Source organism: Ptychodera flava, chromosome 9, assembly GCF_041260155.1.
Source record: "Ptychodera flava strain L36383 chromosome 9, AS_Pfla_20210202, whole genome shotgun sequence".
In the NCBI taxonomy this organism is placed as follows: Eukaryota; Metazoa; Hemichordata; class Enteropneusta; family Ptychoderidae; genus Ptychodera; species Ptychodera flava.
In genome coordinates this window covers 7,371,848-7,397,326 of record NC_091936.1, presented here as the reverse complement: position 1 = coordinate 7,397,326, position 25,479 = coordinate 7,371,848, and positions in this window count along the sequence as shown.

Below are 25,479 nucleotides of genomic sequence, written 5' to 3'. Positions count from 1 at the left end.
CCAGTTGACATCATCACAATGGAATGCAGTGGTAGTCTCCATACCCTCGGTCGCTTCGCTCCACGACATGTCTATCCCTACCGCTAGCGGGGCACTTTACTTAGATGGTTCAAATTGCGACAGCGAAGCGAACGAGGTCTGGAAAGCGAGACTAGTCTACTGGGGGCCTGTCTAGAAAGTAATTAATTATGCAAATTAGGAATTGACCGGAGTTAAAATGCTTAATGATTTACAGTAATGTTAATCATATAGTATCTTCAATATACATACCAAGTCCATTTTGATTAACGTCCATGTCACACCTTCAAGTCTTTCATTGCTAAGAAATTCTTGTGTAGCATATCTCGCCCAATTATACATTAAACAAATTCTGTATGTATGTTTGAATGTACGTATATATGTATATAGTAATTATGGAAGTAGAAGGGAATAAAATCTGTTGAAATTCATGCATCTTGTCAGACAGCCCTGTCTGCCCGAAGATTGCAAGATGCATGAAACTTACATATACTATGATGTAGAGATGTATGCTCTCATATCCTTGTAGGCTCTCAATGTGCCATTCAGATGATTTTATGGTTTGAATTTATCTGATATTCCTTCACATTTTCGATAGGTATAACTGGGCTTATCTGTCGGATACCTTGACACCATCCATCGTCTACTTTTGAAAACTCCAAGTCATAATACTTGGATTCTATACTGACAGCACTTGAATCCATCACCTGCTTCGAAGCCACGATACCGGAATACCCAAAATAGATGTAGCATCGCTTTGAAAGCAACTTCCGGGAAAGTGGTCTATTATGCACAGGGCAAGCGATTTTTGACTTAGAGTAATTTGAATTTACAGGTCATTGAAATCCGACATGGAAATTACCCAATACACAGAGACAGATAGAACAATAACAGGAATGACATATTACAATATAAACATGCTTTCAACAGTTTGTCCTGAGTACAACAGAATGGACATCGGTTGGCAGCGCTATCTGAAATACACTGATATAGACTCAAACACCAAGCGTGCCACCATATCAAGCAATGATCTATCTCCTAACAGCTACACTTTTCTCTCGCTTTTCTCTTTCTTGAGCAAGGCTCTGCATCCTTTGATTTTCCCTGTATAGTCCAGTCAATCTACGAGATTTTGGCACCTAACCACCACAAATTGCAACAGAATTTTTTTCTTCAGAATGCATTTTAGAGAGGTACCCAGAACAACATATTAAAAGTTTACTCGAATCCACCTTGGGGAAATATGCCTAATTTGCATAAATCAAATATGGCGGCCAACTATCCGACAAAATAACATAATTGGCCATATATCACATGTTAAACAAGCTATTTCAGTGATTTCAAAGTCTGACACTAGTTATTTGGCTCAGGGAATCATTTTGGAGGTATAATGTTTCATATAGGCACTTCATTAATTTGCATAATTCAAATATGGCGGCCAGCATTCCTACAAAAGATATTTTCGGTCATATACCACGTATAAAACCAGCTATTGCAGTGATTTCAAAGTTAAAAGTATACTTGTTTGGCATGGACAAACGATTTTTGAGATGCAATGGTTTCCATAGGTACTTCGTTAATTTGCATAAATCCAATATGGTGGTCAACATACCTACAAAGGACATTTTCTGTCATATACCATGTATTAACCCTTTGAGCGCCGGTCTTTTTTTGTTAACTTTATAAAATGTACCACAGTCATTTTATCAGCAATTTTGCCAACATTTTGATAAAAAACTGTAGCTGATGAAAAATTATATCCATTTGGTCCAAAATTATGAAAAAAACGTACAGAAAAGTTAACAGAAATTGGTAAAATATTGCATAAAATTTTGGTCAAAAAAGTACAGCAGTCAAAGTGTTAAACAAGCTGTTTCTGTGATTTCAAAGTCAAAAGTGTATTTCTTTGGCATAGATAAAAGATTTTCAAGATGCAATGATTTGCATGGGTACTCCCTAATTTGCATAAATCAAATAGGGTGGCCAACATACGTACAAAAGACATTTTCTGTCATATACCACGTATTAAGCCTTTTAGCGCCTGTCTATTGTTTTCAACTTTATGAAATGTACTAGAGTATTTTTTTCTGCTATTTGCCAGAATTTTGATGAAAAACTGTAGCTGATGAAAAATGATATCCATTTGGTCCAAAATTATGAAAAAAACGTACAGAAAAATTCACAGAAATTGGTAAAAATATTGCATTAAAATTTTGATGTAAAAATTACAGCATTCCAAGGGTTAAAAAAGCTGTTTCTATGATTTCAAAGTTAAAAGTGTATTGCGTTTGCATGGAAAAACGATTTTTGGCTTGCAATGATTTGCGTTTGCACTTTGTTAATTTTCATGAATCCAACAGGGTGGCCAGTATACCTACAAAAGACATTTCTGTCATATATCACGTATTAAACAGCGGTTTTGAAGTTCAAATATATTTCTTGAGCATAAAGTATCACCTTTAGCGGTTCAATGTTTTTAAAAGACACTTTAGCAATAGGAGTATCAAGAAAAAACTCTTAAGAAGGTACTGCACCTAACAAAGCATATTGTGCTCCAAACGAAAATTGCAAATGTTCATCCAAATTTGATTAATTTGTTAACCCAAGATTAAAAATTGGTCAGGTCCACCTTTTAGCTTGGCAAGCAGTCGTCAGTTGCATGATATAGAAGTGTTAATGTATACAAATGTATTCACCCGATTTCCTGCTTCCCTTTTATCCCAATTTTAAGATTTCAAAAGCATGTAACTCCAGTCTGGCTGGGTTAAACTTTCTGAAATTTTCACATCATGTTCTTTAAATGCTATATAACAAAACAACTATTTTGTTTTGCCATAAAATTCGTACATTTTGAATACGAGGCATTTTTATTTTGCTAATCATGATTTTAAGCACTTTTTTGAATGTCAGTCTTTCAACCCATGCCATATTTGAATGAGGATAGATAATGAAAAATAAAATTGTCGTTTTTTCTACATATAAACTCTTGTTTCAAGTGAAGTATTACATTTACAAAGTAGTTTCTATGGGTTTCCTTGTCATCTTAGACAAGAAATATTCCTTTGAAAAAAACTGTGTTGGCAACGTGCAGCTCCACCTTATGTCCTTGAACATTTATTTTTAAAAATGTGGAAAATATACTAATAATTTACTTACAATAACGATCCATTTAAGAATAAAAGTTTATTTTACTAGGTGTCTATGATACCTGAATTTGTTAACACGCTCCATTAATATATTGTCTTTTGAAAGAGTGTCAAAGTGAATTGGTAAAATTACATATCTGACTTCCAAACGGATTAAAATACGTATATGTTGATGTGCTTTTACTACTGAGATGTAAGAGAGTCATGAAATTTTAATATTTTGTGATTTTTCTATATATGACAAGCGTTAATGATTGTTACTCATCTAATGATAATCTCTCTCTCTCTCTGAATATAACATTTGATTCATCTGTGTACGGCATTATTTGTGATTTTTATAGATCTTTTATAGTCTACAGTGTCAAAACATGTAATCTTTAATGTTTACTGTTTTAAAAAAGTCGTGTACAAAATCCTTAGTTTTTAATTTAGACTGAGCCCCCTTCTTATGGACGAGTGCATCTTTGTACATCCCCCAAGATGATAGGCAAGAATTCATCACATATAACAGCAAAAATACAATAAAAATAAACACAACAAAGATAATAAAAATGCAGAAACAAAAAATAGTGTGATCAAAAATAACAAATGACACAATACAGACAAATTAAAACTTATAGCGCTGTTGCCAAACATGTCAGACTCTTAAAAACTTGATCAACACGCAAACTCACAAAATTGAAAACTGCATGCTTAGCGAAGGTTTAACATTAATTCACACAACTCACCAGCCGAACAGAATCCCACTGTTACACGATACAAACATGTACATCTGGAAAATGACACCTGGAAAAACGACTCCTGGTGTACTTGTTTGTATTGTGTAATAGTTGGATTCAGTGTTTGGATAAATTAATTAATTATAAGCCTTTGCTAAAGCATGCAGTATTCAGTTTTTTTGAGTTTGCGTGTCCTTAAAGTTTTTATGAATTTGACATTGTTTGCAATAAAACTAAATTTTAATTTGTGCGTATTGTGGCATTTTTTTCATTTGGTCATATCATTTTTCTGTTTTTTTTAGCTTTGTTGTGTTTATTGTATTTTTGCTATTAAGTGCAATGACTTCTTGCCTATCATCAAGGGGGGGGGGGTCTTATAAAGATGCGCCTATCTCTAAGAAAGGGGTTCAATCTAAATTAAAAACTAAAGATGTTCAACACGTCTTTTTTAACAGTAAACATTACAGATTACATGTTTTGACACTATACAGTGTTAAGCACCCATACAAATTACAAAAATGCCTTACACAGATGAACCCAATGTTATATTCAGAAAAAGAATATATTATTAGAAGACTAACAATCATTAACAGTCGTCATATATAGATAAATCAAAATTTTAAAATAAATGTTACAACAGTTTCTTCTCGATAGATTCCTAGTGCTAAAACCTATATCAAATCCTTATTTATATTAGAAGCTATTAAGAAATGGGCATTAATACGGTAGCCATATATAATTTATGCAAATTATCAAAGGGCCTTTGTGAAAATTGAACCACTGAAAGTGTTTCTTCATGTACAAGAAAAAATATTAAAACTGTACTGTTTAAAATCACTGAAATAGCTTGTTTAATGTGTGGTATATAACCGACAATGTCCTTTGTAGGAATGTTGGCCACCATATTGGATTTATGCAAATTAACAAAGTGCCAATGCAAATCATTGCATCTCGAAAATCGTTTATTCATGCCATAGAAATATACTTTCAACTTTGAAATCACTGAAATTGCTTGTTTAATACATGGTTTATTGACCAAAAATGTATTTTGTAGGAATGTTGGCCGCCATATTGGAATTATGCAAATTAGTTAAGTGCCTATATGAAACATTATACCTCCAAAATGATTCCCCGAGCCAAATTACTTGTGTCAGACGTTGAAATCACTGAAGTAGCTTGTTTAACATGTGATATATGGCCAATTATGCTATTTTGTCGGATAGTTGGCCGCCATATTTGATTTATGCAAATTAGGCATATTTCCCCGAGGTTGATTCGAGTAAACTTTTAATATGTTGTTCTGGGTACGTCTCTAAAATGCATTCTGAAGAAAAAAATTCTGTTGCAATTTGTGATGGGTCTAACCCTATTTTGACTGGACTAGTATTCTGCCTGAGTTGCTACATGTAATGACCAGTCCCTTAGAGGAATGTGCAGTAGCTAACAGTCCATTTGTTTTTTTAATGATGTCGTTGTCAGACAGTATAAGGCAAGGAGATTTTACCATGATCCAGTAAAAGTTACAGAACAGACTTTAAATTGCAAACATCCGGAAATTTCGCATTTACATCTCTGATATAGACACCGGAAGGGTGCACCAAGAATGCAATTAAATTACTGCTGGTATGGTGCATAGCGTCTATTGGCTGATATTAATAATCGAAAACAACTCACACCCTTTTGAGCATTTCCAAAGTATTGTGGCGACCTCTAATCACCAAAATTAAAAAGATGGAGGTCTAACTTAGGGACTGGACACAAATTACAGGGGGGTGGGCCGGTGTTTTTTGGGGGTGGGTCGCCATTTTTCGCGCAAGCATTTTTGAAGGGTCATAAAATTTTGTGCAAGCCTATGGGGAGGGTCACCTTTTTTCATGCATCAAAGCTGAAATTGCATGTGCACGTTATGGAATACTGAAAAAGAAAAAATACCTCCTGGCACTTTCATTTTCTCTGCCATTACCATTTTCGGCGCGCCCTTCGGGCGCAAATTTCAGGTATAATAAACAATGTATTGATGATCCAAGCAGCCACATTGATTTAAGTTGTCATGATTTCTACTTATTCAACACTATTGTGCATAACTGTCCCCTATAATGACTCTTTCAATAACAATTTGGGAGATTACTTATTTGACATCATTCTCCCATTGACAATACATTGGGTATAGGTCGGTGTCAAACCTTCATGTCGCTGTATGTACATTTTTAAATTTTTTGAGGACATTGACAGAATACAAACTGTTCAGAATAGTGCATAGTGTCATCAATAACAACTGGAAGCTTCAGGTCGAACAACTTTTGAATAACAATTTAGGATCAGATAACCTATGAGTTATTTGTAGTTTCCTCATAGCCTACAATGTATAGTGAATCAACATTTTGGTGAAATTCCAAAATCAAATTTCTTGCACAACCATTGACTTGAAACCACTCTAGTCTAATCATGAATATTAATACTAATAATAAGGTGTACATAAATGCACAGGTAAACCAAGTTTTGTATTGGAAAAAAATTATTCATAGTTTCATCATAGACTGCCATGTATAGTGAATGGACATTTCAGTGAAATTCCAAAATCAAATTTCTTGCCACCCATTGACTTGAAACTACTCTAGTCTAATCATGAACATTAATACCAATAATCAAGTGTACATAAATGCACAGGTTTTCCTATTTTTGTATTGGAAAAAAATTATTCATAGTTTCATCATAGACTGCCATGTATAGTGAATCGACATTTAAGTGATATGCCAAAATCAAATTTCTTGCACAACCATTGACTTGAAACCACTCTAGTCTAATCATGAACATTAGTACCAATAATTGAGTGTACATAAATGCACAGATTTACCTATTTTTGTATTGGAAAAAAATTATTCATAGTTTCATCATAGACTGCCATGTATAGTGAATCAACATTTCGGTGAAATTCCAAAATCAAATTTCTTGCACACCAATTGACTTGAAACTACTCTAGTCTAATCATGAACATTAATACCAATAATCAAGTGTACATAAATGCACAGATTTTCCTATTTTTGTATTGGAAAAAAATTATTCATAGTTTCATCATAGACTGCCATGTATAGTGAATCGACATTTAAGTGATATGCCAAAATCAAATTTCTTGCACACCAATTGACTTGAAACTACTCTAGTCTAATCATGAACATTAGTACCAGTAATTGAGTGTACATAAATGCACAGATTTACCTATTTTTGTATTGGAAAAAAATTATTCATAGGGTTTTACCATAGACTGCCATGTATAGTGAATCAACATTTCGGTGAAATTCCAAAATCAAATTTCTTGCACACACATGGACTTGTAACCACTCCTAATCAAGAACATAAATATCAATAATCAAGCATACATAAATACACAGATTTGCCAAGTTTTGTATTTAAAAAAATTATTCATAGTTTCTTCATAGACTACAATGTATAATGGATCCACATTTCATGCGAAATTCCAAAAACAAGTTATTGTACACAGATGCACGTGTTACCACCCTCTTCTAATCAAGCACAATTATGTCAATTATTCAGGGTCATATATACACAAATAGTGCATATTTTTAATTCTGAAAATTTTTTTTACAGTTTTGTCATAGACTCCCATGTATAGTGGATCAACATTTCATGCGAAATTCCAAAAACAAAGTTATTGTACACAGATGCACATTTTACCACCCTCTTCTAATCAAGCACAATTATGTCAATTATTCAGGGTCCATATATGCACAAATAGTGCAAATTTTTAATTCTGAAAAATTTTTGACAGTTTTGTCATAGACTCCCATGTATATTTTGTCATAGACTCCCATGTATAGTGGATCAACATTTTGAGAGAAATTCCAAAATCAAATATCTTGTTCACATGTGCACTTGTAAACAACCCATGCTAATCAAGTATATCTATATCAGTTATTAAACATCTGTATATGAACAGATATAGCTAGTTTTATACTGGAAAATACATGTTCGTAGTTTTCTTATAGTCGACTACATGTATAGTGAATCAATATTATTGATAAAAATAAAAATTACATTTTTTGTACAGGCAAGCACTTTTTACCTGCCACTTCAAGCAAAGTACATTTACATGAATTACACACACATATGATTTGATATTTTTTGGACAACGCGTTATATCGGCCACATTTTGCCTTCCTTTCGGGAGGGCGACTTAAAAAGTATAGCAAGTCAGAAGGGGGTCTTTAACACATTGCGGGTTTTTTTTGGGGGTATTGAGTAACAGGGGAGGGTCACTTATTTTCATGCACGGATAAGGGGGAGGGTCACTAATTTTTGTGCATGAACTTTTGAAGGGTCACTATTTTTTACGCAGCGGTTTTTCGAAAAACACCGGCCCACCCCCCCCCCCCCTGTAATTTATGTCCAGTCCCTTATACATCGCCAAAGGTCAAAGAAACTATCCGGTTCCTTACAACTGTACGGCAGCAATGCTTTGTCATTGTATTTATTATCTTACCTCTATCCAGCTCTTTTATCTTGTCCTCTCTATGCTTCATAACTAGGTCGATATAGCTATCAATATTCTCTCGGACCTTTTGGCTATCTTCCCGAGCTAAACAGAATTGAACCTGATTAGATACCTATTGCATGAACTGCAATACATGTAATACAAATATGCTTATGCAATTCAAGTTGTTTACCGGAGAATGGCCAGTCTAGCAGCTTCAGGAATGAGCATAATACTTTTAACCTCAACATACATCAATTTTTTCAATCATTGGTTACCTATGATTTCTCTGGTTTTGGCAGTCATGGCCAAAGCTTCAATATTTGATTCTTTGATGAATAATCGACGGTAATGATGTTGATACCGTGACGTTAACATTTAAAAATACATCAATAAACATGCTGAAATAAGTTACCTTTTTTATCTTCTTCTGACTTCTTATCTTCATCATCATCATCATCATCATCATCATCTGTGTGTGTTTGTGTGTGTATGAGAGAGAGAGAGAGAGAGAGAGAGAGAGAGAGAGAGAGAGAGAGAGAAAATATTGGACTATAGACAAGACCTCCTTTTTTGATAACTTTATGAGAAACGAACTGTAATATTAGACACTGAGTGGTACTTAAATTTAAATATCTACGTGATACACTGAGAGATTTATCGAATCAGTTATGCAGTTTTAGAGAAATCGTTTGCACAACCAGGTTTACTGACTGTTTGCTTGCCCTACAGAAGAAGGGCGTTAACTGTGTGTGTTAACGTGCCATATTTAAGGTTATTTAATTGCTATTGAGCAAACTTGATATTATAATAATATATCGGCTGCTACTGCCATTGGAGTGTTCAGAATGCATATCCAATCCTCATAGCATTCGGACGGAATTATAATAGTACAGAGAAAGTTTAAAGTTAAAGAACTTAGGAATATTAACGACCAGTAACGTGTCATAGCACAAAGCAGCGCATTTGTTAACCCTTACTCAAATATTGGTAGGGTCGATTTTTCAGCATGACAAGGAGTCGTCGGTTTAGTGAGAAATAAACAATTTATGCAAATATGTGTATTCACTCCATTTCCTAAGCCCTTTGTTCTCCCGCGTTCAACATTCGTAACAATATCAACTAGACTCTTGGTCGGTTAAACTTTGTGAAATTTTCACATTGTGTTCTTCAAATACTATATAATAGATGCCAATTTTCTTTTCTAAAAAGTTCTTACTTTTCTAGAGTTTTTTTAATCTCAAAATCTCACTTATCATTAGTTTAAATTAATCACAATTTTAATGTGCGTCTTTTAAGCCCCTGCCATTTAAAAATTAGAAAGATAATGCAAAATCAGATCGCGACATTACTGGTTTACCCTCTTCTTTATCGGGATATATATATATATATATATATATATATATATATATATATGGCGATAGAGCGACAGGAAGGACAGAGAAGACAGAGCGGGCGAGAGTGTTAGTTTGTATTTCACTGTTGACTATAACGTCAATGACAGACTGTGAGTGCTATTTAAATGTATGTGTCCGTAATGGTCTAATGGTGAAGAACTAAGTGCAGACATGAGCTCCGATCCAGTGCTCCATGCATACACTGCACAGTCCTCTGTGGCTACATCCTGCGGGATTATGCATGTAAAATATTTGTCTGCCAAAGGCAAGCGATTTAGGACTCAGTGTGAGTTTGAACTGAAAGCTCAATGAAATCCAAAATATGGGACTTGATCAGGGCGCAAAGACTGGCAAGAGTGAATAACAGGATTTACATATTACTATACAAACTTGCTTTAAACAGTTTGTCCAGAATTCAGTTTCAGTACAATAGAATTGACATCGGCTGGCAGCTCTATCTTAGATAGACTGATATAGACTCAACTACCGACCCTGTAACCATACCAAGCAATGCTCCATCTCCTTACAGCAGGACTTTTTCTCTTTTGTGAGCAAGAGTGTAATCTACCAGAGTTGCTAGATGTAATAATCAGTCCCTTAGATGGAGGTGGAGATGTTAACATTCCATTTATTGAACACGATGAGCTTATTGCCAGGCAGTATAAGGCAAGGGAAGTACATTATTTTCAGAAACCATCAACAACCCTAGACTGACGTTATTCGGAATTCCTCTACATCTAAATTTCTCTTCACTCGTGCTTATAGTAGATACAACAAAACCAGTTGAGTCGGTGGATATTGTGAATGGCATTGCAGTAACAGAGTCTATTACCTTATCCTAATCCTTAACTGGCAATCAGAAAAACGAGTTGATGGTCACAAAGTTCGCAACAAACGAAATAACTCCCTCTTATCAATATTCAACATCCCATACAAGTGCATTCCTACGGGCAATAAAATGGCTCAATGGTTTTCATATGCGCTAAGTTAAAAACTGAACCTGAACATGACCCTTTAGTGGATGAAATCAGTATTAGGGCTGACCAGACTATGCAGGTGCTATGATCATAAATGTTGATGAGTAGCAGAGTGACATGGACTTTTATTTCCTTTGAGATAACAAATGAACAATTGCCTGCCACTAGAACTACAGTGATACAAATACTTGACATCTCTGTTATTACCCCAACGCACATAATTGTTTCGGAAAGAGTAAATAAAATAATGTATGGTGCAAAACCTAGCACTGCAGAGTACAAGACCAGAAAGATTTTGATGAGGTGAACGATAGGTGACTCGATTAGAATCTTACAATCTGGTGTACAGCAGAGATTCCGATGCAGTAGAATTCAAAATTATAGTTCCTTTGAATCGAATCTATATCCGCCATTGTGACACCATAGTACTACTAAATTTGTTGATGCTCATAGATAGAAATGTACAGCACAAATTTTTCAGAAATTAATTTATATAAACTATATTGCAATGAAGCTTTATGATGACACTGGAGATATCAAAAAACGTGAAATCGAAAGACAATTCCAGCTTAGTGATTATAAGAAATAATTTAAAGATGGCTCCCACTATTCAAAGAGATTATTGTGAAGCCAACTACAGTCATTCGACTCATCCAAAGAGCAGAATACGTATTCGAAAAATCGCATTATTAACTACAGAATCTGTCCCAAGTACGACTTCATATCTGATAGTTCATTTAGCAATATGCAGATTTATAGCAAAAGTGAGGAGAGTGCAACTGGTTTGAAACTAGTGGACTAGTTACTAACAACAGGGAGTCTTACAAGTCAATGTTATAGTTTGTTTTGTCCTTTCTCGTTACATAATGGCTGTCACAGGCAAAGCATGTGATACCGAAAGGCTGGGAAAAATAGCTACCAGAGATCTGTTTATGTTCAGTTTACAGGTTTCATGGAGCTGAAAGAGCGTGTAGAAAAGAACAGGGTCTTCGCCTGAACTGAATCGCGGGGGCAATTATTTGTGGGCAGGCAAAAGATTGGCTTCACACTCGGATGACACATACATAGCACAGATAAATCGGCCGAAGCAAGATCAGTGATAAAGTTCTTGTGACAAAGATAGATGAACAGAGGCAGGCAGACTCAGTACAGTGCAAAAGTTTGCCAGTGACAACTGTTGGATCTTATTCTGCTGACAGTGATCGTTGTCTTCAGCAAATATGCATGGGCTATTTTTCCGGCATAACTACATCAGTATGGCGGCGTCCCCAGTTCTAAAAAAATGTTCAGACAGAATAATAGTTTTTAGCGAAGTGTACATTTCAATCCTCCTTACATTTTTGATAATTCCCCTTAGTGACAAGATATATTTGATCCAGGTTTGTGGCTCACTTACTTTAAAGAAGCTGCCTACATTTATTATAATTTACATAACCAGACAATGATACTATGTAGTTTATTCAAGGGATGTTTTCAAAACAGGAAGTCATCAGCTACTTAACACCTAAAGAATCTAATGTATTTGCCACAGAAACTTAATTTTGCTAAGTGGTGTGCCACAGCGAGCTGTGAAGTCAATGTAACAGGCCACCACCGGAACCCTTACAAAATGGCTTTAAAATAAAGGATCTGCTACAAATGTGCAGAAACGGTGCCTTTACACTGCTTACGTCAGAGAACTTTGTTTTTGACAAGTATGAAAAACCTGAGAGTTATTTCATTAATAAGTGTACTACACACAAAAATTCAATAAAAGGCTGTGGGCAGATTTTTGTAGTTTAAACTTTTTTGCACAGCAAGATTGATGAACTGCTGGTTTGCCCTTACCAGAAGGAAATCAATTTCCGTATATGTTCGTGTGCGACATTGGTGTTTAATTGCTAAACAAACTTAATATTATGATATTCCAACAAATATGAAAATGGTACAAGCAAACATTCACTTAACTGCTTCTTGTAGGTGTAAATTAATATGGCGTCAACCAAATTTTAATTTAAACCAACTTCAATTATAGAGGGCATCTATAAGAGGTTAACATTGCACGCATTTCAGGAAGACCTTCAAAACGACCAATTAAGTATATGCAATTGAATAGAATGAATATTCATACAAGAATCTTACCATTTTGCCATGAATCATCAAGTGAAGTTTGAACACTGTCCCAAAGGCTAGGCTTTAACACTTTCCCGAACATGATCACTTTTGCTAGAGTCCAAAAATGTGTTTCCTTAAAGCTTTCTCGAGAACAACGCCAATGATAAGCGAGGATTAGCCATACAGCCGGTCGTATTATTAGCCACTCAATTATATTGAAAGGAATTGGCAATATCGGAAAGGCGAGATAATCTTCCACCATCAAACATTCGATATAACCAGCAATTTCTGATGATTTCTTTTCTATTTCAGCATAACCTTGGCTGTCAATAAAAGAAAAACAGAAGGCAATTAACATTTGCAATTGCTTAATGCGTGTTTACATAAAATGTTGTCATGTGAACTTTATACAGCTTGAAGATGTATGTATGCATATTTGTCGATCTCTCACTTTCATTTGCAAGATGAGCGAAATGCAACGTTTTGTTCAGTATAAGTTTTAATAAGTTAAGACATTTTGAGACTGTTTGTAGATTAAAGGTATACTGTCACCTGTTCCAATTTTGCCACAGTAACTATGGAAAGAGAAAATCTAACCAATCACAGATTTTAAGTGGGTGGCCACTTTTTTAAAAAACATAAGGGCATATTTAGATTACAGGTGACTATATACCTTTAAAGCAATAAGTATAAGGACTGGAGCTACCAGTTCTCTAAATCGCATTTAATAAGATAACATTAGAGGACACCCATAGTTTTAAAATTGATTTTCTTTATTGATCGATATTTTGTTATGTAGGTCATTTTCCCCCACACTCGCAACCCGAGTTTAATTAGTCTAAAACATTCTCAAGGTCACTGTCCTTCACGACCTCACGACCTTGAATTCAGTTAGTCATATTTGGAATGTTCTGGAAATTTTAATTAGTCGTGTAAGGAGAAAATTTCAGAATTAGCAGAGCATAATTAGCATATCAATAGAAGTTCTGGATTGTTCTTATATTTGAGTATAAATTGGGGACCGGCATAGCTTACAGTCAGACATTTGGGATCGTGTCTCCTGCATGATACTTCAAGACTTTGGAAACTCCAGCAGTATTAATTTCAAGACTTTTCAAGACGGTCCCTTTAAAGCAACGCTGGATTTATTCTTTTGACTTTGTGCAACTTTAAGCCTGCAAGCAAGCCAAAGGACTACATTGGTCTGCCTCACTGTATGACTTTGGAGCTTTGCCATATCAAATGCTCACTAAACCACCACATAATATACTCTTAGTTCCAGTAGGTATAAAATTACCCCCCAAAAATCTTAAAAATACAAAATGAAAGATATGCCTGTAAAATTGACAGTTTCGCAAAGTTGCCCCCAAAATTCAAATTCCAGATTTCAACGTAACGTCAATATATCATATTAACATAAACCCTAGGAACCTGTTTACCAAAAATCAAAGCAATCAGACTGGTAAATTTTGAGAAAAATTTATTGACCAAAAATGACAAAAATTGCCCCCAAATTACAAAATTGCAGATTTCATCCTAATTTCAATATATCTTATTAACATAAACACTAAGAACCTGTACACTCAATATCAAAGCTAGCAGATCAGTAGTTTTAGGAGAAATTTTTTTGACCAAAAAAGGCATAAATTGACCCAAAAATAAAACATTGCCAGTTTCAACCTAACTTCAATACATTGTATCGAGATAATTCTTAGATACCTGTATACAAAATATCAATCAAATCAGATCAGTACTTTTTGGATGAAAAACATTTGAAAAAAATTGGGAAAATTGCATAAAAACTACAAATATGATAATATCAATACAATTTGTACAAACTTGACTGAGGTCATCCTGAGGAACATGAATATTAACTTTCAGAGCGATCGGCCGAGCGATTTCAGAGAACAGATTTTTTGACTAAAAATGGAAAAAATACCCTAAATATACAAACATGCAAATTTCACCCAAATTTGTGCACATATAATTTAGGATACCCAAAGGAATCTGCATACTAAGTTTCAACCCAATCTGACCAATGCTTAAGCTTACTGAGTTTTAGCCATTTGCAGGATTTTTCCTTTTTTCCTCTCATTTGCATTTTTGGCACTTACATGTTCATTTGAACAAATTCACATCTCCACCCCTAGGTGCACCTGTACACCAAATACTAAGACGGCAGCCATTGCGGTTTAGGAGTTTTTGATCTGGACGGACTAACATACATACATACATACATACATACATACTTACAACATAAATACATACATACATACACACATACATACATACATACATACATACATACATACATACATACATACATACATACATACATACATACATACATACATACAGACAGACAGACAGACATACAGACATACATACATACATACATACATACATACATACATACACACAGACGCCATTTTGCCACCTTATAAGAATACCTCCCATTTGCATATATACATATGCATATATGGGAGCTAAAAAATTGGTCCCATCCTGACTCATAAACGAGACCTGCATCCCATGCAGTTGCTGTCATACAGTGATTCTGCGTAATTAATTACGCATTCAAAAGTACCAATGAAATGACTAAAACATCTTCTCAATGAATAAAGGGTCATGAGCTTGAGAAATTGCCTTTGCATCTTGGTAATGAGGCCTAAACATTTTGCTCACAGATTTATTATTGGTCAAGCTCTATGAGATTGGATTGAATGCATTTTCAATTAATGATGGGAGCCAAGTCATAATAGACACAAAATTCAAAAACTGACATGCACGAGGTTCAAAGAAGGCAAATATTTGACAGAAGAGAGGAGGAGGAAGAAGAAGAAGAGGAGGAAGAAGCAAGCTCAACTCCAGGAAAAACAATAGAGGCCTAAGCTTATATGTGATTACACCACTCCGACAACTTACTTACCCCACATTTATCAAGAAAAAATACACAAAATTACGATAACCTAAAATCTAAAGAGATATTATTTGAACTCTGATAGAATAATGCAAACTACTTGAACGTTGATTAAGTGTGAGGCAAAGTTTGTGTAGGATAGATTGGTAATTGGTATTGTCTCTGCATATGCTTTATTTCGTTTGTTTCGGGCCACCGGTCGATTTTTCCGCGTCATACCTTAAGAATATTATACAGTACCGAAGTTCGGCCTTAGGCCTCAGAGTGTCAGTCACTTCCCATCCGACGACGATCTACGAAACATTCCGTACGCCTGTGCTCTGGGCCATTGAAATGACGAACAACTATGCCGACAAGTGTAATCATGCCACACAATGAGATCTTCAATCGGGTGCTCAAGTACTTAGCAAACAACAGGAGAGAAATAAATGTACACATAATGAAAGCCTGAACAATATGAAGTACAAATCAGGAAACAATTACGGTGACAGTTGAACGAGGAAATTATAGAGTCATACGTAACTCTTCATTCTGTAAGAATCTGCGATATGAGAATGCACACATTCTAAAGCAGGGAGATGACCTTTCGGTGGAGGACGCAGAAACAACAGTCAGTCTTGATACTGCGAAAACACAGCTGCCAGATAAGAAATTTACATTACCAGAAGATCCTTTTCAGTTTCGTCGATCATCCACAGAGTAAGGTTCCTAGTATCAGAAAAGCTATATCACGATCAGACTACTACATCTGTAAAAGATTTTAAATTTGTGGCATCAAATTTGATATTTCATGAAAGTGGAAAACCAGACCCATACACCTTGCTTGGGGAGAGTTCAGTTATTACGGCCGGGATGAACCGGCAAAATCCAGGGGAGTCACCTTAAATTTAAAAAACTGCAAAGGGTGGTCATGAATTTTTCAAACAGCTCAGAGGGGTCACTTAATTTTCATAAGTATCCGTCATGTCAAAAGGTAGTTTCAGTGTTCAGAAATATTCTGAGAGATAAAAATGATTCATTCTCTGAAGTCATTTAACTGTAAATCTGAACAAAAGTATACTTATCTGTCACATGAACATCTTGACTAGGCTACTCTGAGGCTAGCTTGTTCTTATTGTAAATCGAGCTCACTGAGGGCAATTAACAATTCCCATTACTTACATATTAGATATATAGCAAGTTTTGTCAGGGAAATTATTTAACAGTTACCTGTAGACTACTAGTAGCATAAAAAGTGAAATTACACTTTTAGATGAAATTCCAATATCATAATTGTTGTTAACATCTGAACTTTCAAATATCTTATTTGAATCAAGTACATTTGTATCAATTATCAAACACCTATAAAAGCACAAATCAATTTAGTCTAGCATTGTGAAAAAAGTTATTCATATTTTTCACATAGACTCCAATGTATAGTAGATGAATATATATTTGGTGAAATTCTAAAGTCAAATTTTTTGTCCACATACCAGTTGTAACAATCCTATTCCAATTAAGTACTTTTATGTCAATTATCAAATATCTATAATGCATAGATAACGTTTTGTATTGAAAAAGTATTTACATAGTATTCTACACTACCATCTAACGTGAATCAACATTATCAACAGCTGATTATCAATTAAATCCAAATATCAAAATTTTGTACACACACGCTTGCGCAAAAATATTGTGATCCACCTGTAATTTCTGTCCAATCCCTTTGAGGGGTAATTTCAAAATTATAGCAAGTCAGAAGGGGAAATTTTAACATTAACACCTTGTGAGTTTGTAAGGAGGGTCATTTGAAAAAATCTGAGAATCTTTTTGGGGGATTCTATCGCCCCTCCAGAGGTGTTTGTGTGTGCAGCTTTACTCAAGCAATGGGGGGGGGGTTATGAAATTTTTGTCATCTTAAAAGGGGGGTCATCAATTTTTTGGTGCAATGGGTAGGGGGTTCACTTATTTTGACTGATGCGCAGGAAGAATTTGCTGGCCCACCCCCGGCCATAATAACTGAACGCTCCTTGTGTTCACCTTAATTGTGTTTAATGTTTGTGGTCTAAATATTTCTACAAATTTACATTTTTTTATTGTTTGACAAAGCATTCGGTATACATTCTTCGCACATACTAAGAATGTTTGTCTATTTCAGAATAAGGAATTGTGTGTTAACACAAATCCAGTTTGTAAGTCCACGGAGCTAGGCTGCCTGCAGAACAACATGTCCTGAAGTCACTTTGCATTGCTGACGTAGACATCTGATACTGGTTATCTATCTACTCATCTGCTGATGTAGCCACTTAGCATCTGCTATCTTGCTACCGATCTTTCTTGCGCACGGCACTTGACCTAATCCTTGCTGCAAGCTACACGACAGGCACCATTGCTCCTTTCAGCTAGAACTACATATGCACCGTCCAGGAAGCCCTACAACTCACCGCAGCTCCTTTCACGTCTATACCATATACCTTAGCATGACACACTTTTGCCAAGCAGCTCCCTCTGCTGCACTGGGCACCCGGACAATTGATCTTACGCAACTGGAGTACGATCCTGGTTACAATTCTCTGCAGTGTACAGCACACGTACAGACACCTCATTATCCGCCCATCTCCGAAGACCTGCGATTCTATTTCGTCCTCCACTGCATACTTACTTTCACCTAAAGTACTCCACCATCAAAGTTTATCTGGCTGTCACCCGTCATCACTGCATAATGGCTGGTCTGCCAAATCCACTCACCTCAACTAACAACCAGCCCCATCTTCATCTCCAGTACACCTTACGGGGAATTCTACGGCTGCAGGACCATTGTCATGCCAACGGCTACCCATTACATTTGATCTTCTGCGCCGACCGTGCCTGCTGTTCTGCTCGACAATGTACGGACCATACATAGACCTCGTCCAGAATCTGCTACGGGGAATTCAACGTCTGCAAGGTCCATCGTCACGCTCTCGGCTACCAATTTCATTTGATCTTCTGCGACATCTGTGCAGGGATCACTTTGGGGCGCGATAACGCGATATTTACGCTAAAAAAATCAGAAAAATCGCATTCGAAAAATCAATTGGGCAAAAAAGTCGCGCCGATAATTCAAATGGCGCATACGTGATACCTTTACGCGATCTAAATTCATCGGTAACATTTGACAGGTTTTCAGTACAGAACCACTCATTGTGTCGCCATAGAGAGCGCTATAATTACACTAGAAAAAAGCTGTTGCAGAGTTACCCTTTTCAGCAGCGTTTGTGATTGGTTGCCAACAGGAAGTTTTGCGTTCATTGACAAATCATTGGAGTCGATACAGCAAGTGTTCATTGCTGCTGTACAGTGCGTTGTCGTCGCTCAAAATGGCGCTTTCGAAGGAATATTCGTGTCCAGTACGAGTGGTAGTGCGAAGAAAAAACGCAAATGCACTATTCTGGACTACTGTACTTCCGTTACTCCCGCACTAGAAAGTATGGATTCGATCGCCTCCGATTACAACTTAACTCAGTGTGACAGTTTTCGGACAGGGTAGTGAATTTCGCCCAAAGCCGTTTCATAAATGACTAGCTCTGCGGCCCTTTGGTGCGTACGATGCTGTGTGTTCCGCTATCGGTGAGCGGGGCGATTAGCTGTAGCGGAACACACAGCATCGTACGCAGGGCTAATAAATGACGAGCACAACGAAATCTTATTACCATACCCTTCGAAACTTTATTGTGTTTATCCTCAAACTGTTAACACCGACAGAAGTGGCAAATTAGGGGGTCAAAGTTGCCAAATATTTGCCCCCATGTTGAGTGCTTGTAATCGGACTGCTATCGCAGTAATCTGACGTCGTATTTTGAATGTGATAAGGGGCTAAATATTGATATTTGAAACTTCGAACCCCGATTTTCAATTTCCATGTGTTAAGAAAACTATATGGAAATATTTCGTGATAATTAGTTACGTTTAATCCACGGATGACGCAACTATATTTCAACGTGTATAGCGCTTCTAGATATCGGACACGGGCTGTCCCTGTGTGTTGCGTTCTACACCTCGTATTGTACGGTGTGGCTAACTTCACCAAGTTTGTAGCGCCCGAAATAGCTTTTACCAAAAAAAATCCAAAACGGGACGGCAGCGTCACCTGACTTAATATGCTTTAGCATGACTTGTAAAACGCTATCAAGACGGAGCGAAGTGAGTATAACAAACCAGCATGTCTGAAAACTGAGGTCGTCCGAACACTGTCTTACTGAGTGTATTGTTATGCAAATTAACCAATATGCAGAAAATCAGGGAAAGTTGGGTCCGGTTCCCACAGACTTTGAAATTCTCCCACTGTTTTTTTTCATGTGCGTTTTATCTCATGCCATTCTTGAGCCAGGGTAATCCCTGCTGTGCCTGCTGCTCCGCTCGACCGCGTACTGACCATGTTTAGACCTGCTAGAATCTGCGTTCCTTTTAGCCTTCTTCGGTTCCTCGCTTCATCTCCATTACCCCTTACGGGGAATTCAACGGCTGCATTAGGACCATAATCACACCCCGGCTACCCATAACATTTGATATCCTGCGACAACTGTGCTCGCTGCTCCGCTCGACTGTGTATGGACCATATCTAGACCTCCTGCTGGAATCTGCGTTCGTCTTAGCCTTCTTTGGTTTTCTCCGCTGGCAGCGAATTCACCTGCTCTGGACGCTCCTTTAACCCTGCATATAACCTGTGTGTTCGGGACCTCAACGTCCAAACCGACACTCAGGGCTATCCGGATGCTCTTTCCATGAACATTAAGGCATCCAAGACAGATCAAATGCGCCATGGCTTTAAACCTCGTCTATTTGCCACCAAGTCAACGATATGCCCAGTCACAACAAGCCATCGTTTCCTCAGAGTCCGCCGACAAATGTGTTCTTCGCCTCAGGAACCCCTCTTCATCCTTCCAGAAAGAGTACCGCTAAACCGCGAGACATTCACTGCGCTGCTTCGTTCCTTACTTTCGCGCCTTGGCTTCCAGCCCCACCTGTACGCTGGACATTCATTTCGCATTGGGGCAGCCACCACAGCCGCACACGCCCACCTTCCACACCACCTTACCCAAACTCTTGGCAGGTGGTCCAGTGACTGTTACCGTACTTATATTCGGACACCAGAAAGCCTTCTGCGTCACGCATCTCAATCAATGACTATGCCATAGGGCCTTTTGTAGAGACACTAGCCACTCTGTAGCCACTTTCTTTTCGGTCTCGCACGTACACCACATTTTGAACCGCTCCAGGCCACCTGCAACCTCCATCCCATGGAGGGCCACCTGCCACCCACATCACCACTTCATGCTGGGGCTGCACAGGGGCACCTGTCCCCTCAGATCATTGCTCCCCCCGAGCCGTGCTGCCAGCTCCTCGGGACCAGTCTCAGTCCATTGAGCTTCACCTACATTTCATCCCTCATGCTGGGGCCGCACAGGGCACCTGTCCCCCAGCTGCAGCTCCTCGGGCCAGGAGCCCATAGCTCCCCCCGATCTGTGCTGCCGCCCCTCGGGGCTCGTATCCCATACTTTCACTACACACGCACCAGTCGCCATTGCACCCATCATGCTGGGCCGCACAGGGGCACCTGTCCCCCCAGCTGTAGCTCCTCGGGCCGGGAGCCCATAGCTCCCCCCGATCCGTGCTGCCGCCCCTTGGGCTCTTATCCCATACTCTCATCTCGAACCAAGCGAGTCAACTTGGTCTCGAGCGTCACCCCCATTGCACAAGCACCAAACATCATTGCACCCTCATGCTGGGGCCGCACAGGGGCACCAGTCCCCCCAGATCACAACTCCCCCCGAGCCGTGCTGCAGCCCCTCGGGCCGTGAGCCCACATAAACTCCCCCCGAGCCGTGCTGTTGCCCCTTGGGCCGCGAGTCCCATACTTTCATCTCCAACCAAGCGAGTCAACTTGGTTTAGAGCATCACCAATCCATACTTCCTACAAACATACACTCATACATACACTTTCATGGGGGTCTCTCCGTCCAGTCTGTTTGACTGTCCTCCGCTTGGGCCGTCCATTGCATGTACCCCCACTCAAGAAGGTGGTCTGGAACGTCCCGGTGGAACCACTTTCACTTTCGGCTTTCCAAAGGTCTGCAAACACAACTTTGCAACCCAAACCTTTGCCCAGGAAGCAGACTGGCGGAGACCCCTCACCCAATCTTTGAGTTATTTTGTGCTTAGTTTTGAAATGGTTTTTGCCTAGATTTTACTTTTGTAGTTTTGCTTGACATTGTATTTTTTCCGTAGTTAGGTCATCACTGCTTTGTATTTGTCCACTGTCGCTTATTAAATTCTTTTAACACCATATCCTGTGTAGCGGTGTGTGCTTACAAACTCCAGTTTATATCCGAGAAAGGGAGGGATGCAATGTCGAAGCTATCCATCATACTAATATATGACCTTTGACATGTATTTCCTATGAGCCATAGTCGGTCCAGGCTTCACTGCAAGCTAGCCATCATTATGCAATAAAGTACAGTTCTTTTAATAAATACTCGTCTTGCAACAGACAACAAGATCCTACTGACTATTTTAATCATTGGAGACAATTTCAGCATGTCTTTATATGGCGTACAGTGTGGGCTTTGATATGCTAACCCGTACGAAAGATCAAAACTTGCTACATATTAGTACATATATGTTACAAATTTGATACACACTTTAATTGAACATGTGAAATATGCACCAAGCTTGTACTAGTTTGGTACACACTACAGGATTTTCACCATGTTTAGTTGTGACATTTGTACCAAGCTTGTAGATATATGTGAAATACAAATCAAGTTTGGTACGAACTTCAGATTTTTTTAGCTGTCCCACGTGGCACTGTTTTGTCACAGAATTGAAACAATGATGACGAACTACCCTGTGTTCATTGTACAAAATGACAAATTAATTCTTTTTATTCCCCAAAAAAATTAAATACTCTCGGTTGTAAACACATATGAATTAGGTTACGCGTGGAATGCACAAATTTATCAAACCATGGAGGTAGCTACCTCCATATCAAACCATTGCAAAATCATGAATGAAAAACATCAAAAGTCAACTAAAACGTAGTTCAGCTGCCATTTTTTCAAACAATTTCCTTTGACATATTTTAAATGATTAGGATCCAAAAATGGTACTCAAATTCCATTTAAAGACTTTTTTGTTCCGTTCACTTGTCGTAACCACTGAAAGTACGTGTCATGTGTCCGCCAAACACATTCACACTGTCATACCAGTACGCTCAGAGCAGGGAAAAGTCATTGCCACGGCTATAAATCATGATCGTTACTTGCATTATTACACATGTCCAAAGACCATGGATCCCAGCTGACACCAAATGTCTTCAAATGATTGATTTCAAGTGCATAAAAGTTGGTCAAAAAGTAATATACTCTCCCATTTCTCGAGAAACTGACGTTTCAGATAAATGAGAGCATCGAGGTCACAGGTCACACACACACTATTAGTATTCGAACTTCGCCTTACAAGATCACATGTCGTGAAGAGAGACACTTGATTGGCTAATTTTGCCAACACCAGCATTTGAACTCCACTGCACCATAGCAAGTCATGCATTGCTTCAGCTGTCAAATTTACAACGTTTTTACCCGCCGTTTTGGGGAGAAATTGTAGATTATTTCTGTCATCGGACGATTAAGGGAACAAAGAAGAGATTTGCAATAGTTGTTTGAAGGACATTGCCTGGACCGAGAGTTCATGTAAGTTAAACACATTCAGTGGATCATGGATGTCCGTTATACACTCAAATGGCCTTGGACAATTCCGCGGGTTTTCAGTGAGGTGGTTTCAAGCTAGAGTTTGCTGCTCTGACACTTTCCATGCCACAGAGGACTATTTCAAACCAACCACTGTTCATTGAGAACATCATGATGACAAGAAGTGAGACTGTCCCTATCGATCATTGCATTGGTTCTTATGATAGAAACTCCACTGCATGCTGTGCATTGGACAATATGGCAGAGTTATTTTCGTCACAGTTGTCGGTATCTTACGGTGGAAGCAATATTTTGGACTCGGCGGAACTAATCTATCATCCAAGTGATGTGGAATTTGGTTGTGTTTAGTTGTTTGCTTTTTGAAGTTGGACTGAGCACTAAGTGTCTGTTCAAATATCGCTGTTAAGTCAAGGTCATCACATACTCCATGGAAGTTTTTATTTTTTTTGTAGCTATGGACATTGTTTTTCCATGATTTTGTGTTTTGATTTGAACATGTAATAATACAACATTAAGTTAAAACTTTCATGTTTTCCATGTACTGGTACATTCCATCGCAAAGGTATTTTGAAATGTTTAAAGTGGATTTTATTCGTCAACAAAAGTATATGTCACAAAAATTACAAAATTGTTCTTAATAAGTTTTTCATAGTTAACTATCTATGAGACTTTAATATTTTTTCACCATTCAATTTCTGTTTGGTACACATTTAAAAAAGTTGTGATCTGTATGATCTTCTTTAAAGAGACAGAATTTACCATTTTCAATCTAAATTCCATTGTCAGGGAATGTTTTGAATTATAGTGTACTGTACATAATTATGCCAAAAAGAATATATTTTACAGCTCATTTTATGTATAAAGTACAAAGATTGTATGTTTATTATAGAAGAGATACTGTTTTATTCTACAGTAATATATTGTGTTTTTTAGTTAACAAAATTTATTGTGTGAGAAGTTTTTTTCTTTCTACATTGTAGTATAGTTGAATGTGTCGTAGGGTGAGTGCATGTTGGATGTAGTAATATCCTGTCAACTTTTTCATTGATGTTCAACCAAGCATCTGGATGCATGACTCTAAGGTGAATTTCAGAATCTGCTGCTCACAAGGTAAACATATCTAAAGAGTGTACATTTATAAGCCAGTTTAGAAAGAATCATTTGTATACAATACAATGGGGAGTAGTGCGCAGCACGATGATGTCTTGTACCACATGTTATGTGAGCATTACTTTGAAAAAGACGCTGTCAGAATTTACAATCATCTAAATCCCCTGAAATGTTACCAGGGCAACAGTATGTCTGCTGTTGCTAAGGCAACAGACACCATGCCCCAGATATTGAATCCCCCCCCCCCCCATCTACAAGCTTGGTGCACACTCAATGCAAACAAAAACAAAATGACCTCCACATTCTCTGTACAAACTTGGTGCAATGTTCATCACACTTTCCACACATACTTGCTGCAAACTTAGCCTATGTTTGAATCAAAGCGTATATAACTGACTAGCAAGATCGGTGCTTGTTTGGATGTCAGACTTTGTATCAAGTTTGTAACAAATAAGGAATGCAAACTTGTGGCAATTTTGATCTTTCGTAAGGGAAGTGGCAGCGGTACATGAACATCACAAGATCACAACGTATTTTACACAGCAGACTTCGTGATCTAGGTATCCCCGATGTTGCACTTAAGTGGTTCAACTCATACTTGATGCAAAGGTACCAGTCTATAAAAGTCAACGATGTTATAAGTTAACCATCACAACTTAGTTTCTGGGTGCCTCGGTTCTCCGTCTTAGAAACTTTTATGTTCACCATCTACATTGATGTATTGGGAATTGATTTCACAAACATGATCTTTACTTCTACCAGTGTGCAGAAGACAACCAGCTTTATCTTCATTTTCCCATTGTCCATTTACTCTCCTCTGGCCTTGTCTTCAGGCGAAACGTGCATTTGTGACATCAAGGAATATATGACTGGCAATAAACT